The sequence below is a fragment of the Eriocheir sinensis genome, chromosome 31 (assembly GCF_024679095.1).
Source record: "Eriocheir sinensis breed Jianghai 21 chromosome 31, ASM2467909v1, whole genome shotgun sequence".
NCBI classification, from domain to species: Eukaryota; Metazoa; Arthropoda; class Malacostraca; order Decapoda; family Varunidae; genus Eriocheir; species Eriocheir sinensis.
The window spans coordinates 9,251,241-9,266,240 of record NC_066539.1 but is presented as its reverse complement, the minus strand read 5'-3'; the positions used below and the strand labels follow the sequence as shown (position 1 = coordinate 9,266,240).

The 15,000-nt window shown below is 43.7% G+C and overlaps 1 long non-coding RNA gene across 2 annotated transcripts; it reads right to left on the bottom strand.

Annotated features, from left to right (window-relative positions):
• Positions 1 to 2,958: 2,958 nt before the first annotated feature.
• LOC127005891 (uncharacterized) lies at positions 2,959 to 6,857 on the bottom strand. 2 transcript variants are annotated; one of them, XR_007758968.1, is made up of 3 exons: positions 6,242 to 6,857; positions 5,346 to 6,126; positions 2,959 to 5,184 (listed from the first exon to the last, which is right to left on the bottom strand). It is a non-coding gene; the product is annotated as an uncharacterized LOC127005891 (long non-coding RNA). The 2 variants fall into 2 exon arrangements; XR_007758967.1 differs by having other exon boundaries at positions 5,361 to 6,126.
• Positions 6,858 to 15,000: the final 8,143 nt, after the last annotated feature.

Genomic DNA, 15,000 nt, shown 5'->3' with positions numbered 1-15,000 from the left:
AGAGAGAGAGAGAGAGAGAGAGAGAGAGAGAGAGAGAGAGAGAGAGAGAGAGAGAGAGAGAGAGAGAGAGAGAGAGAGAGAGAGAGAGAGACTGCGAATGAACATGACGTATAGCGGATATTACACTTCCCACCCGGCCCCCCCTTGGAGCCCTTATACGGTAATAACAAGGTCGCCCCTGATGTATGGGTCCCCGGGGCGTGTGAGGATAGCAATCAGGCCACAATGGGAACCTATATGGCGGGGCTCACACCCCTTATCAGCCGAGCGTGTGCTGGGTTGTGTGTACGGCCGGTGCGGGGAGGGCGGGGAGCGGAGCAGGGGATGCGCCGCGGGTCACACTCACAAGGCAACAAGTGGTTCTCTCTCTCTCTCTCTCTCTCTCTCTCTCTCTCTCTCTCTCTCTCTCTCTCTCTCTCTCTCCATCGCAGGCAATGTGTGCACGGATCGGAGTCTAGCCAGCAACACAACACAACACTTGACTTGCTAATGGCTCGGCGGTGCTCTGGGGATCTGAAGTTTAGGTTCCACTGGAAAATTTTCTTGAGACACTCATTCATAATACTTATTTACCTACCAAGTTGCCTTTTCATAACGTATATTTTCATGTATGTTTATAAGTGCATGTATGTACAAATGTCTGTGTGTATATAGATGAATAAGTAGATAGATATAGATAGATAGATTGTTAGATACATATAGATAGATGAATAGATATAGATAGATACAGATAGATACAGATAGATAGACAGTTACCGTGTGTGTGTGTGTGTGTGTGTGTGTGTGTGTGTGTGTGTCGTCACCATCACGTGTCCACTGAGAGACAAATGCCCTTCCCAATATCCTCCACCTTTCTCTATCCGTTGTTGGTTTACTTCATCATACTTCGGCAGGGGCTCAGTATCTCCAAGTGGTCCTCTGTATTCCCAGACTTGTACAGTATCAGTTTTCCCACGTCATCTTGCTTGTCCATCTGTTATCAATTTAAACATGATGATGAATGACTTTATTCTAATCGTCTTCAAAGTATCTTCAGTCTTTGTCTGTTTTCTGATCGATGATTCTCACTTCCTATCTCCTGGTGTTATACCCAGCATTCTTTTCTCATATTTTTTAAGTGTGCGCTTCTCAGCTTTCTCATTAAACTTATGTGAGTACTGATCTAAGTGCAGAGCTTGTAGGTTACGGGCAGCAAACTAATTGGTAACCAAAATTAAAGTAAAATATTACTCCATACTAGGTGATTGCTAAGCGTGTATTGTCACGGATAACAAAACTACTAGCATGATGTATAAACTCTCACATATGCAGTAAAGAAGGAAATGCAGCAAATGCTCTTGTTAACGAATCCCATTCCTTCATGAGTTGAAAAATCACAATATATTTATGGAATAACTAAAATAAACGTTTGGGTATGAAAACCTTACGATGCAGAAGTTTCTGGATAACTGGAACCAATTAAGCATACAGCTAAGACGGCAAGCCTAACCGAAAGCAACTGATCGTAGGAAAAGGTTATATTTTCTTTCCTTCTCTTCAAAATAATAATTATAACGGAGTCAAGAGAAAATGCTTCGTACTATAAAGTTTAGAAATTCTGAGTCAGGTTTATTTTTTTCTATCTGATGACCTCATAAAAAGACCCAACGTGCTTAATTAACCTTAGACACAGACAGACATGTAGACAATGGGACTGCACCAAATTATTCCCAATTAAGTCGTAAGAGAATGGACAGAAACCCAACTGCAAGCATCCACCTTTCAACACACACACACACACACACACACACACACACACACACACATTCACATCCTGGGCCGTGTGCGTGTATGGCGTGTAGGCTCGTTACCAAAATAGCTCTTGGAGGTTGGAGTCTGGGCAATCACTACGCATCTAACAGGTCCGCCTAATTAAAGCTTGACGCACACTCCTCCGTAATTGCCTAGGTAATAATTCTTCTACGCAGTTTTACGCTAGTGCGCCATCTTCTCTTACTCTTATGTTGTTTTTATATATATATATATATATATATATATATATATATATATATATATATATATATATATATATATATATATATATATATATATATGATGCCCTGTAGGTTTTTTTTTTTTTTTTTGCTATTAATTACTTTGTGACTCGAGGGTTTTTATGATTTTTTTTTGTGTCCGTGTGTGTGTGTGTGTGTGTGTGTGTGTGTGTGTGTGTGTGTGTGTGTGTGTGTGTGTGTGTGTGTGTGTGTGTGTGTGTGTAACGCTGAAAAGCATGCGTCCATGTTTCTTTTATCAAACTGACGTATATATACAAAGGACAAGAAAAAGGGCTTTAAAAAAATTACTTAAGAAGCATAACAGATCCATAACCAAAAGTTAAAACACAAATAATAAGAGGAAGGATGTATGTACGGCAAAAAATATACACAAAGGAACACTCCAAAATTCAGCTGCATGGGTACAACAGCCTTTTTTTTTTTCAATAAGCAAGTAAACAAAGTCTTAATTTCGATATTCATGTTTATCAAACACCCGTTTTTAAGATGTCTTGAAAAGCTGTAAGGCAGCGATGGTAATGGTGGTTTGTGGTGATAGTAACTGTGGTGGTGATGTTGTAGAGACATAAGTGGCGGTACATAGATGTGGCTGGATCATTAGATAGCATTGGATCATTCCAAAGCATTGGACATTGAAAAAAAATTCTTGAAAATGGAATCTGATGTAAGCTTCAAGGGAGAAGGGTGCGCTTTCTCTCACTAGCTATCTACCTATCTATCTCTCACACTCCACCTATCTTATTTCTCTAAGCTGTAGGAAGCAAGCCTTCATACGGCCACCCAGACGTTGATCCCGCCCTCCTCCTCCCTTTCCTTGTGGAGAGGAGGGAAGGCAAAGCTGAGGATGGCTCGGAGAGCAACGGCCGCTCTCATCACTCAGAAGAAGACACTGAACTCGCAGGAAACGTATGCAATGATACTTCTTGTGTCAATGCACTAGATTTCAAGCACGTCGTAATATTTTTTTTCTGAAGAGGAAATAATATGTCTGTCAGTTTATTTTGTGGGAAAGAAAACCACAACGGGGCTGCGGGGCGACGGATGGCAGCTGCCCGCCCAGACACCATCGGTTTCCACAGCAGGGAAAAACAGAGGTAAAAAGGCTGATTCATTAGGTTTCCCTTCATGCGAATGAGACGTGATTGACTTCCTTGCCGGAGGGTGACGAAGCAAGTTGCCGCAGCAGCAGCACCATCACCACCATCAGCAGCAATGGAAGCAACACTAGAAGCAACAACAACAGCAACAGTAGCAGCCAGTCTGGGCCGCCAAACAGGCCAGCCAGACGCAGGCCGCCGCGAGGCACCGCTTGGCACCTTGCGAACGATATATTATTAGCATCAGGTCATAAAGTATGACTGGTCAAGCAGTAATTACAAACCTACGTTAGGTTCGTTGCGCGGCCCTCCCAGCCTGTCACGAGTGTCGTCAGGGCGAGGGGCGGAACAGGGCACAGGGGAGACGTGGCCTGTTTTGTGTCGTGGCGGCACATTGTTCCTGGTGCCCGCCCGCTGCCCCGCACACCTGATTTACGAGGCAGGTGAATGCCCAGCCTCCTGCCCTGCACGTACCGCTGGCCGGCTGTCTTTCCCGGCGGCGTGGTGTTGTCCTGCCCACCACCACCACCACGCTGCTCGGGGTTCGAGTCTGACATCATGCACTCCATGACCTCTCAAATGGTTGCTCGTCGTGCCCGGCGCCCCGAACTCGCAGCGCCAAGCGTTGCCCGCTAATCGTTACATTGTGTCTGTACAGTTAATGTAATGAAGGGCTTACTGTTGCATAAATAATACAAAATCTACATATCCAGGCGTAACCGAATATTCTACAAAAACTAGAGGACCAAACAGCGCACCACTTTTGCCTTGCCTGCATCAGCTGTATACACGACTCCTGGCTGTCACCAGCATCACCACGGCACGCTCTGTATACAGTCTTCATCCACCAGACAAGCATGCTATTAGGCAACCACTTTTGATATGCCGGTGTAGACGTTTCAGGATACTCCCCCTAGACATGACTCCCGGAGTCTCTTGAAACTAGTTTTAAAGCACTCCCCAGTCAATTGAAACTAGTTAGATAGCACTCCCCAGTCAACTGAAACTGGTTTCATACGACTCCCCATCAGGTTGAAGTGACTCGCATTATTGGATGAAAAAGATTTATTGATGTTGACTCCCATACAAAAACTAATCAGTAATCACACTACAGTACATTAATGTTGTCTCCCATCCAAAAGCTAATCACTAATCATGTGCACATTACACACGAATAACTACATTAAAATGGTTGCCTGCTTTATTATCGAGGTACACTGACTCGTTTACTACTTCTCTGCATTTCGGCCTATGTATATGCCATGTGTGCATAGAACTGAACTTTGCCCACACACATACATTCACATGGAACATGTTGGCTGCTGCTAACATCTCTGTTGTTGTTCCCCACACTTTATTCTGACGCAATGATTCAACTTTGATGTTTTCAGTGCTGGCAATGAAATAACATATCAAGCTTCTGACAACGTCGTGTTGATCCTCTTCTTCAGTGATGGCATATGACAATGCACGGAAAAGACAATTTCCGTCACCTTCAATTGCTTTAACGGCAAGAGGTTCGTTGGTGTTTTTGAAGGTCTTATTTTTTTTCCGGATGGACCTGATATTTTCTTGAATACCAGACGTCCACCAGAGTTGTTGCAGATTGCTCGCTGCGTTGCAACCGTCAATGGAGAGAACTTGTAAGTAATCTCCTCTTGCTGATCCCCGACTATTTGGACACTTGGAGATGGCGGAAATGACGTAACTGAGGGAGTCGGTGGTAAAGCTTCTGGAGTGCGTTCGAAGAAGGGCTTCAGGTTGCATCCGTTCACTTTCGTCTTGAGGGTGACTTTCGTGGATGAATTAATGAGACAGTACAGCCCCTTCTCGCAAACTTGAGCCACCTCGTAGGGACCATCCCATGGATCAGTTTGCTTGCCTCCTTTTCTGTCGGCTCTGCGGAGGTTGTAACGCAACACCTTATCACCCACGATGAAATTCTTTTGTTTGTATCGCCTCTTTGCAAAATCAGCTTGCTGTTTTTCCTGAGCTCGCTCAATGTTGGCATCAGCTTTCTTGAAAACAACATCCTGTAAGTTAAAATACTCTTGTAGGAACATAATATTATTATCGATTAGTGTATATAAATATTACATTATGTATAGATAAAGATACTATACATGTGTAGCCTGTATATAAAATATATATAGCATATGTTTACAGCTACTCCCTCTTGCATGAAAAAAAATACCTGTAATATTTCGACCTTTGAGAGTGTAGCATGGAAGTCAGACTCCTCAAATTCAGGGTCGTCAGGATCGGAGGTGCAGTCAGCGAACTCGTGGTCCACATCGATGGGAAGGACAGGTTCTCGGCCAAATAACATCTTGAATGGTGAAAACCTCGTGGAGGCCTGGACTGTAGATCCAATAAAAAGAAACAATGCAATTCAAAATCTAATAACAGTACACACTGACGTTTCGACAAGAACTCACAGGTTTACCCTGATATTACCTACCTCAGTGCAAATAAGACGCCGTGCAAACATTTGTCCCAGTTTTCATGTCGATCACTCAGAGTTCGAAGGAGAAGATTTTGAACTGTTCGGTTGCTGCGTTCGACTAATCCATTGGCCTGAAATTAACAAATCGTTGTTGGAAAAATATATAGGTATTGTTTCAACAAGATCAAAAAATGCCAAAATAAGGGCACTGCTTTCAAACAGAGGAAAGAATAAGCACATACAAACAAATATAATCATTATAATATTATGATAAATACTTGAGGATGATAAGCAGATGTGATTCTTTGTGTTGTTCCTATTGAGCGTGTGGAGCTCTGCTGAGACTGAGTTCACAAACTCTCTGCCCTGGTCATTGATCTGTATGGCAACACATCCATGACGACAGATAATGTCCTCGTAAAGGAACCGAGCCACTTTTACAGCTTCCTTCGATTTTAAAGGGCGAGCCTCAATCCACTTGGAAAAATAACAAACGGCCATCACAATGGCGACATGACCGTTGGAGGACCTGAAAAAATACACAGTTGTAAGTATGTCGAAATTAACTTACATAAAAGTATTAATAGTATAAATAACAATAGTAGTACAGTACTTATATACAAATTGTGTAAAACCAAACTCACGTTGTCAATGAACATAGGTCTATGCCAATTTGGTACATGTTTCGAGGCTTAATTGGGATACTGTGCAGTTTCGGGTCCACTTTCTTGAACACAGTGCTGGCTTTTTGGCACCGTGAGCAAGTTTTGATGGTTTCAACTACATCAGGTGTAACGTTGCGCCACCAATATCTTTGCATTATGCGATCGATGACCTTATCCCTGCCAACGTGGCCTCCCAAAGCAACAGCTTCGTCGCTGTCACCAGCTCCTCGGTGACTGGCCAGCACAATGTCGAGTTGGTATTGGCGATCCTTAATCACCCGAAGGAAGCGAACTTCTGCAATCATATGTAAAATTATTAAACTATAGGCCATTACACCATTTCGCTTTTCGTTTCTACACGAATAGACTACTCACCTGTTAAATCTCTCCTGTTCGGCTTATGGACAAGTTTTAGACAGTCGTTTTGGATAACGAATGCCCGACACTTCCTTCGAAAATTTGCTTTTTTTTCCTTGTCGTTTCCATCATGCACTGGATATTTTTTTAACCGCAGAAACTCTTCCACCGCGTCCATTTCAACAGAGAACTCCATGGTGAAAACGCGTGGATGAGCCGCGTTTATGTGTAGCAAGGAAGTGACTGATAAGGCCGTGGTGAGCTTCACAGGTTTTCACCAGTAAAGTATATAGAAAACGGGAAGCGAAACGTCAAACACTAGTTAGATTCAGAAACACCAAAAACTTCAAACAAGGTTCATTCGACTACAGGGTCATTTCAAACGGGTGGAGAGTCGTCAGAAACCAGTTTTAAGTCGACCGAACCTATGTACAGTAGGTTCATTCGACTGTGGAGTCACTTCATACTAGATTCATTCGACTGCGGGGTCATTTCAAACGGGTGGGGAGTCGACTGAACCTAGTTTCATCTGACTGGGTGAGTCTTCTGAAACAGGGAGTAATTTAAAACGGCTACACCGGTCTGTTAGCCCCGCCACCTCCACCTGTTCACATCCTTTTTTGCTACCTGCGCCCCGTGTATCCCAACCCTTACGTGTCCCATACCCGTCATTACTTCGGTCACGTAAGCTCCGAGAACTCGCCGCCTTCCCTACAGCTTCCCTAAGGCACTACACTTGCTTCTCTCAGCCTCGTGCACGCAGTTACTAAGAAAACCCTCAGTAGACAGGTACATTATTGCACTTCATTCGCCTGTCCAGTGTTGTTTCGGCCTTAAAATATATGTTAGCTCCTTGAGTTCCCTAAAACTTTCCTAAGTCACTAAATATACATATTTTGCCTTTTTGTGTTCGTTTACCGAGGAAGTCCTCAACACTGATTTACAATATTGCACTTAATTCGCCTGTCCCGTGGTTTTTCGGCTCTAAAATGTATATTAGGTTCTTGCTACCCCCATAGCTTCCGAGTCACTAAATATTCATCTCTCAGCTTCTTTTATTACTCACTTAGAAAACAATAGAACGTACTTTTATTTCACTCGTTACATTTGTTCAGTGTCAAGACTTATATACTAAATGTGCCTCAGAATCCTACACTACAGATAAACAAAACATATTTTTTACATAATTGTTATAGGGTAAAGGTAAAGTTTGGAATATACGCTATAGCTGCGCGTGGCTTCGGTGCTTATCTCCGTCCCGTTAGCCCTTTGAACATGTGGTGGGAGAAAACTCTTAACCCCACACAGGGCCAGTGTAACATCCGGGTTACCATAGTTTACTTTTCCCAGGTTTCCCCAGGTGCCCATTTATCGACCATCCCGAAAGGAAGGATGAACAGCTGGGTGGGCTACACGTCAGCTGCCTAGGTAGAGATTCGAACCTAGACCCGAAGATTCGTTGTCAAGGACGCTAACCACTGGACAGCAGAGGAGGCCTATCATTATTATGAGCTTTAAAATTAAACTTTTCCTTCGTTCATGAAAAAAATCATCAAAATAAAACATCTTACAAGTTAAACTGCCTCGTGTCAGGCTGTACCAGTATGTAGGATTCAGATATGCAACTCGTACTTCTTCCAACGTGGTACAGACGAACTATGTGAAGTGAAGGTACAGTCCACGACCTCTTAAGTGAACGAGCTCAAGAGGCTACGAGGAGGAAAAACATAATGGTTCATGGGCACGAGGAAGGCTAACGTTATATATCTTTAGAATAAACATGACTGGCCAGACAAATTAAGTGCCGAAGAGAATCATTTCAGAGTGTACACTACAGGAGACCTATGTTGCAATGTGTCCTATGAGTACATGTTTTCAGCCTCTGTCTCGCGTTGTGAAGACTGACCTAAGATAGTACAAACACTGGAAAATGCTGACACTATAACAGTAAAGATAAACAAATATAAAAAGTTCGTCGACGTGTTCACTTTTCTTGTCAGTATGTACAATTATGAGTATTACTATTAACCATAGAACACTTACGCTATGGCTGAGCGTGGGGTAAAATATATCCATATAAGAAAATATTTGACTTCTGTACTTTCATTTATTTTACTATTTTAATTACTAGTAAAAGAATATTGTTCTAGCGGCAACTACAAAAATACAAAAACTTTCTAGCGGCAACTACAAAAATACAAAAACTAAGATTTACTGTATAACCTTCCTCTTCCTCTTCTTCTTCTCCTTTTTTTTTCTTCTTCTTCTTCGTTTTAAAGTCCACCTTTTCTCATTCTTAGGGCCGGACTTGCGATGATCCTCCTCCATCTTCCTCGGTCCAGTGCAAATCCTTCCTCTATTTTTCACTATATGATTATACCTATAAAGATTCGAGGTATTGACATGACTGAAGCTTGAGGAGTTGAGCGTTGATCCACACACATCCAGGCTGTAGGAGCTCATGCGTGGGTGCAGCAGCCTCCTGGCACCACTAGAAACTGTACGGAAAAACGGCAAAGTAAGGGTTACTTTTTTTCCAAAAACAATTTTCGTAATAAATATTGAAAAAAACATCCACCGCTATCTATGAATACCAAATTATTAAAACTGATTAATGTATTGAGAGTCAAAAGACGACGTTTAGGCAAAATTTCTTCTTTCACTTTTCTTTACCACATGTTAATGAACAATAACATGAAAAGGATTTTTTTGTTAAACTAAAAAAGCGATGTGAGGGTAATAAATATCATTCTGCTATTATTCACCACAATAAATGAACAAAAGTGATTGATTGCAAAGCTCTTACCTGTAATATCCTATGCAGTACTCAAACAGAGGATTAATGTGCCAGGGCGGCGACAGGTGTGGCGCTTGTGTCGTGTCTTCCTGTTGTTGGTCTTCTGGCACAATGACAAGCAGAAGTAGGTAGCTATAGGGGACGTCCCCACATCAGCGTCAAGAACCACGCACTGATCACGTAAAACCGAAATTGTGGGGTCTGTGATACGCCACGAAAAGTCTTCTAGGGTATTTAATGTACCTTACCTTTTCTTGCAGTGGCGCAGCAAGGATATTTCCCTCTGCAAAAAAATAGAAAATAAGTCAATTAATCATCCCGTAAGTTGGTCAGTCATCATTCACCTGGTCAGTCAGTCACTTAGCTAGTTAGTAAGGCAGTCAGGTTATCAATCATTCACATTCAGCCTCAGGACTTACACACTTCCACTAAAAACAATGTAACACACATCACCACTCATGGATGGACTAAATTACCCATCCTTATATCTAGTTTGAAAGTGCTGCACAGTCTTGACTCGCCTCTTCTTCCTCCTAATTCTCGTCTCCACTTCTTTCCATCCAGCTCTCCCATCTTCCACATTTTCTTTTCTTCCTAATTATCTTTCCCCCTTCTATTTCATTCTCTCAGACATTTCACCTTCCATCACTATCCTAATCTCAGCCTACAATTTTTCGTTTTCTCGTATCATCCTATTACCTCCTCCTCCTTTTCCTACCCTTCCTCATTATCTTCCTCTACCCACTTTGTGCTTTAAGACGCAACACTCGCGGATGCAGTTTACCCACTCCCTGACCATGTAAATCTCAACTCACAACTCTTACTTTTCGTGCATCGCCTGATTACCACGTTCTCCTCCTCCTCCTCCTTAAAATCATCCTCTTCCCCTTCCGCATTTTAAGATAACACTTGCGGTAACACTTTTACTTGTCTACTCACATCGTAATATTATCTTTTCCTCGTCCTCCTCCTCCACCTCATCATCTTCCTCCGCTTCATTCCGGCTTAAAAACACAACACTCGCGGTCACAGTTCAGCCCTTCCATCACCGTGTTAACCCAGGCTCACAGCTTTTACTCGTTCGCTATCGTTCAATTATCTCGACTTCCTCCTCCGACAGACTGCTCCTTCTATGCCTCTCTCTCTAGTCAATTCCGTGCAATAAGACACACTCGCTCTCGCCCCTCAGCCATTCCATCAGCGTCCTTAATTCGCTTCACACCTCCTCACGGCTACTCTCCAACAGACCAGCCGTTACTGCGAGAGGAAGCGGGAAGAAATAAGGACGTTCGAGGCATGTCCGGTGTGGCGAGTCGCGGAATGCACCAACCCCGGCCTGGCTGGTGCTGCTCCGGCCGTGTTCTGTGGCTGGAGGAGACGCACCATCAGACAACACCGCCAAAGCCTCCCACAGCCATCACAACCACAGCCCCCATCATCATAATAGGCACCGCAGCCTCAGAATCCCTCCTGCTTGTTAGACCTCTCCTCTCTTCTTCTTCATCAGTCCATCTCCTCTCCTCTATCTCTTCTTCCTCCTCCCTCTCCTCCCCTCCGCCGTCCACCACCAAGGCGCCAGCAGGCCTCAACACTCATGCACGCACACTTTGCCTCCATGCACGCACGCACGAGGTCAAGCATCGGCGCCTGCTCCCACGTAAATTCTGACAGGCAGACAGACAGACGAACATGCACTCACGCAGGCAGCCACGAACACACACACACACACACACACACACACACACCACACGTAATCATGTTATTATAAGACAACTCACAGGAAATATTTACTGATATTAAGAGAAAAGAATATGTGATAAATGACTTAAGAAACGAAAGCTCAGGTGTGTGTATGTGTGTGTGTGTGTGTGTGTGTGTGTGTTGTGTGTGTGTGTGTGTGTGTGTGCTAAAATAGGTAGAGGATAATAATCTTTTACAGTGGAAAGTGATGGTTTAAAAGTTGTTCCTAAGTCAGCAACAGGAGGAAGGAAATGTATAAGCATGGAAGAGCAGGCAATACAAAGGTTTGCGTCGAGGCTGCCTGTCTGCTATCCGTCGGCACTTCAGTGGCCTCCAGAACTTAATAAAGCAATTGCAGTGGGACTGTTCATTTTACTCTTATCGCAAATAGGTAATGATAGATGTGATTTCGGTTTCGCTCTAACTACTCCTGCCGTTTTAAATGATGGTTCGAAAAAACTCCAGCCAGTGTTTGCACTATATCACATTACTTTAACTGGTAGTCTGTTATTTTCAGTTATCAATTAATAGAATTATAAAAAAAATGTAGTTATTAACGTTACTGAACTCGTTTATGTACTTGAAGACCTTTATAAAATCTACCCTACATAAGGTGAGTCGCACGGAACGTTCTTCACACTGCTGTGCCCTCAACGACGGTATCCTTTTCGCGCCTAGTCGCTGCACACACTCAAGTATTCATGTCCTTATCACAGGGGGACAAGAATTGCTCTACGCATTATAATTTATGTGAAGTCTCGTAGACGCGTTTTAACAAAGATAATGTACTCGGCGTCTGACATTCAAAGTTCCTCGTGATGAGCCGAGTATAGCTTTGTGTGTTTTACGTCATTCTTTACAGATACCCGAAGACCCAATTTCTCGTGTTGTGGCTTTACACGCATGTTGTGTGTGTGGATGTGATAACTGTTTCTGGATGCAAAGTGCGTAGCAGTACATTTGCCAATGTTGAATACCATTTGCTACTTACTTTTCAAACCATTTGAGTAATGCAGTAAAGATCCTTTTGCATGACTTAGCAATCGGCCGTAAGGAAAGCCTTTCCCTTCCCCTTTTGGTGTCATCAGTAAATTTCAACGTGAAGAATTGCAGTCCATTTTCTACGTCGTTGATTTACATAATATATATATATATATATATATATATATATATATATATATATATATATATATATATATATATATATATATATATGTATTATATATATGGATGATGGGATCCAGCACTGTTCATAACAATGGAATTCCGCTAGTGAAAAAGGAGATACTCCAAAGCTTGTCCGCTGAGCAAAACTCGTTGTTGTTTTTTCTCGGTGAGCCAGCCTCTAACCCACCCAGGAAAATGGTCTTTTTATACCTGCTGACTGTAGGACGACGACGAGGAGGTGAAGGACGAGGACGAGGATGACGACGATGACAGCGACGACGAAGAAGACTGCAGCGAAAATGACAACAGAACAAAAATGAATTTCACGACAGTAACGATCATGAGGATTGAAAAAACGACAAAGACAATGGCAGGGACGAACTACATTATACTGATGATGATGATGGATGATGATGATTACAACAAGAAGAAGAAGAAGAAGAAGAAGACGAAGACGAAGACGAAGACGAAGAAGAAGAAGACGAAGACGAAGACCCAGTAATGACAACAGCAACCACAGAGAGACAGACAGACAAAGACAAAGAGTAAAACGCAATGGATAAAAAAATACCTCGATCATAAAATATATACAAGAAAATATAAAATAATAGAAGCAGAAAGTCACACACACACACACACACACACACACACACACACACACACACACACACACACACACACACCGCTCCGTAACTCAATCGGTTACAGCGCTGCACTGCCAGGTTTCACGGCCTGACAGGCGGTGTTTCAAGCCCCGCTCTGGCCGGAATCTTTCCGCTGACAAGGAGTGATTACTGTCCCCCCATGAGCAAGGGGGATGGGGGGTGAGGTCCTGACAGTACCCAGAGATCAACTATAATGAGTATGAGCTTGCTCTTGTACCGGGAGGGTACTTGCTGACGATTGCGAGTCCAACTCATGATTAGGCCTGCGTTACACACATACACACACAAAAAAAAGTGTTGACGGATGGGCAGTCTTCTTAGTCCGTGACCTCTGTCCACCCCGCGGTGCCGGGTGTTATTCGGGGGTTGTGTCCGTCTCCCGCGTGAGTGGGGGCGAGGTTTCAGCCAACAAAGATCCATCACTTGTGAACAAGCATATTCATGCAGAGAGTGTACCGGCTGGCGATCGCGAGTCTAGCGCGTGGTCATACCATGGTGCATTACACACACACACACACACACACACACACACACAGACGATGCCCCAAGCACCACCACCACCACCGCCGCCACATTTATGCCCTGTCTCCAATGAAATAAGACCCTGAGGCGATGCGGAGCGACAGAGGACAAAGAAAACCTACAACGATTATATTCCGACAGACGACCACAAACACAACGACCCTGATGATTCCTCCTCCTCCTCTTCCTCCTCCTTTTATTTCTTCTCCTCCTCTAATCTTTAGTTTGATGATATTTTTCTTTCAGTTATTATTTTTCCCTTACTCTCTTTTTTACTCTCTTCTTCCATTTCCCTTTCTCTTCTCTTCTCATATCCTGCAATCACTCTTTTCTGTCTTTTCAATTTCTCTTTTACAATATCCTTCCTTTTCCGTCCATCTCCTTGTTCAAAGATTGCTCCTTTCTCATATAAAGTGGGGGGTAGCACGGGCCTTTGCTAATGGCGGCCCGTAGCAGGGTGCCGACAGACCGACTCTATCGGCTGACGTTAGCCGAACTGACCAAGTCGGTCTGTCAACACGGACTGGCGTTCTCTCTCTCTCTCTCTCTCTCTCTCTCTCTCTCTCTCTCTCTCTCTCTCTCTCTCTCTCTCTCTCTCTCCTTTACTTTTCCTCTTTCCCACTCCCTTTTGCCCTCTCCCTTCTTCCGTCCTCTCTTAACTTATTACTTCATCTTTTTTCTTCAACTCTTTGTCCAATTTCTCGTATTATTGTTTTTCTGTATACCTATTTTTTTTTTCTTTATTACTCTCACCTGCAAAGTTTATTCCAAAATTATGGATCCTGCTCTACAGTCATTTTATCTTTATTCATCGCGCGTCGAACTCCAGCGCGGGATCGCTCTGTTTGACAAAAAAAAGCTTGGCTTTAGTGTGTGTTTTTAAAGGCGGCCCTCCTTTCTGACATCATCATCAGGATTACCAGGGGTTAGGGAGCTGCACAGCGTTGTGCCGGACTGCATCGACCTATACTCGGACTATAAAGCATAAAGGGGCTTTGTCCCTTTGCTGGAGAGGAGCTTTGTCCATTTAGTGAGGGGTCCCTCACTATCACTACCGAATTCGATTATGTTCAATTAACAGCACCTATACGCCTACCACAATCCACAGCCCTTCTCTTCCCCAGACTCCCAGCCCTTATGCCCGCCATCCCCATCAACAACATAGCATAACCCTCCCGCCTCACACTGCTCCTCCTCCGGCAAACGCCAAAACCACCACTACTCCTCCAGCCCCTCCCAGCGGCGCCTCCACCTAAAGCCTAACACCCCAGCCCCAGCACTTAATCCTGCTAGGGCAAGTTACTGCCTCATCCGCCATAACCCAGAGCCCTTCCCTGCCCGTCTTGTAGCTAACACCAAAACCACCACGGCCACTCCCCGCCCCTCCCACAGCCACCTCCAGCAGCAGCCTAACACCTCAACCCTGGCATTTAATCCCGCTAGGGCAAGTTACCGCCTCATTTCTGAGTGATGAACCACTGTAGCCTAAG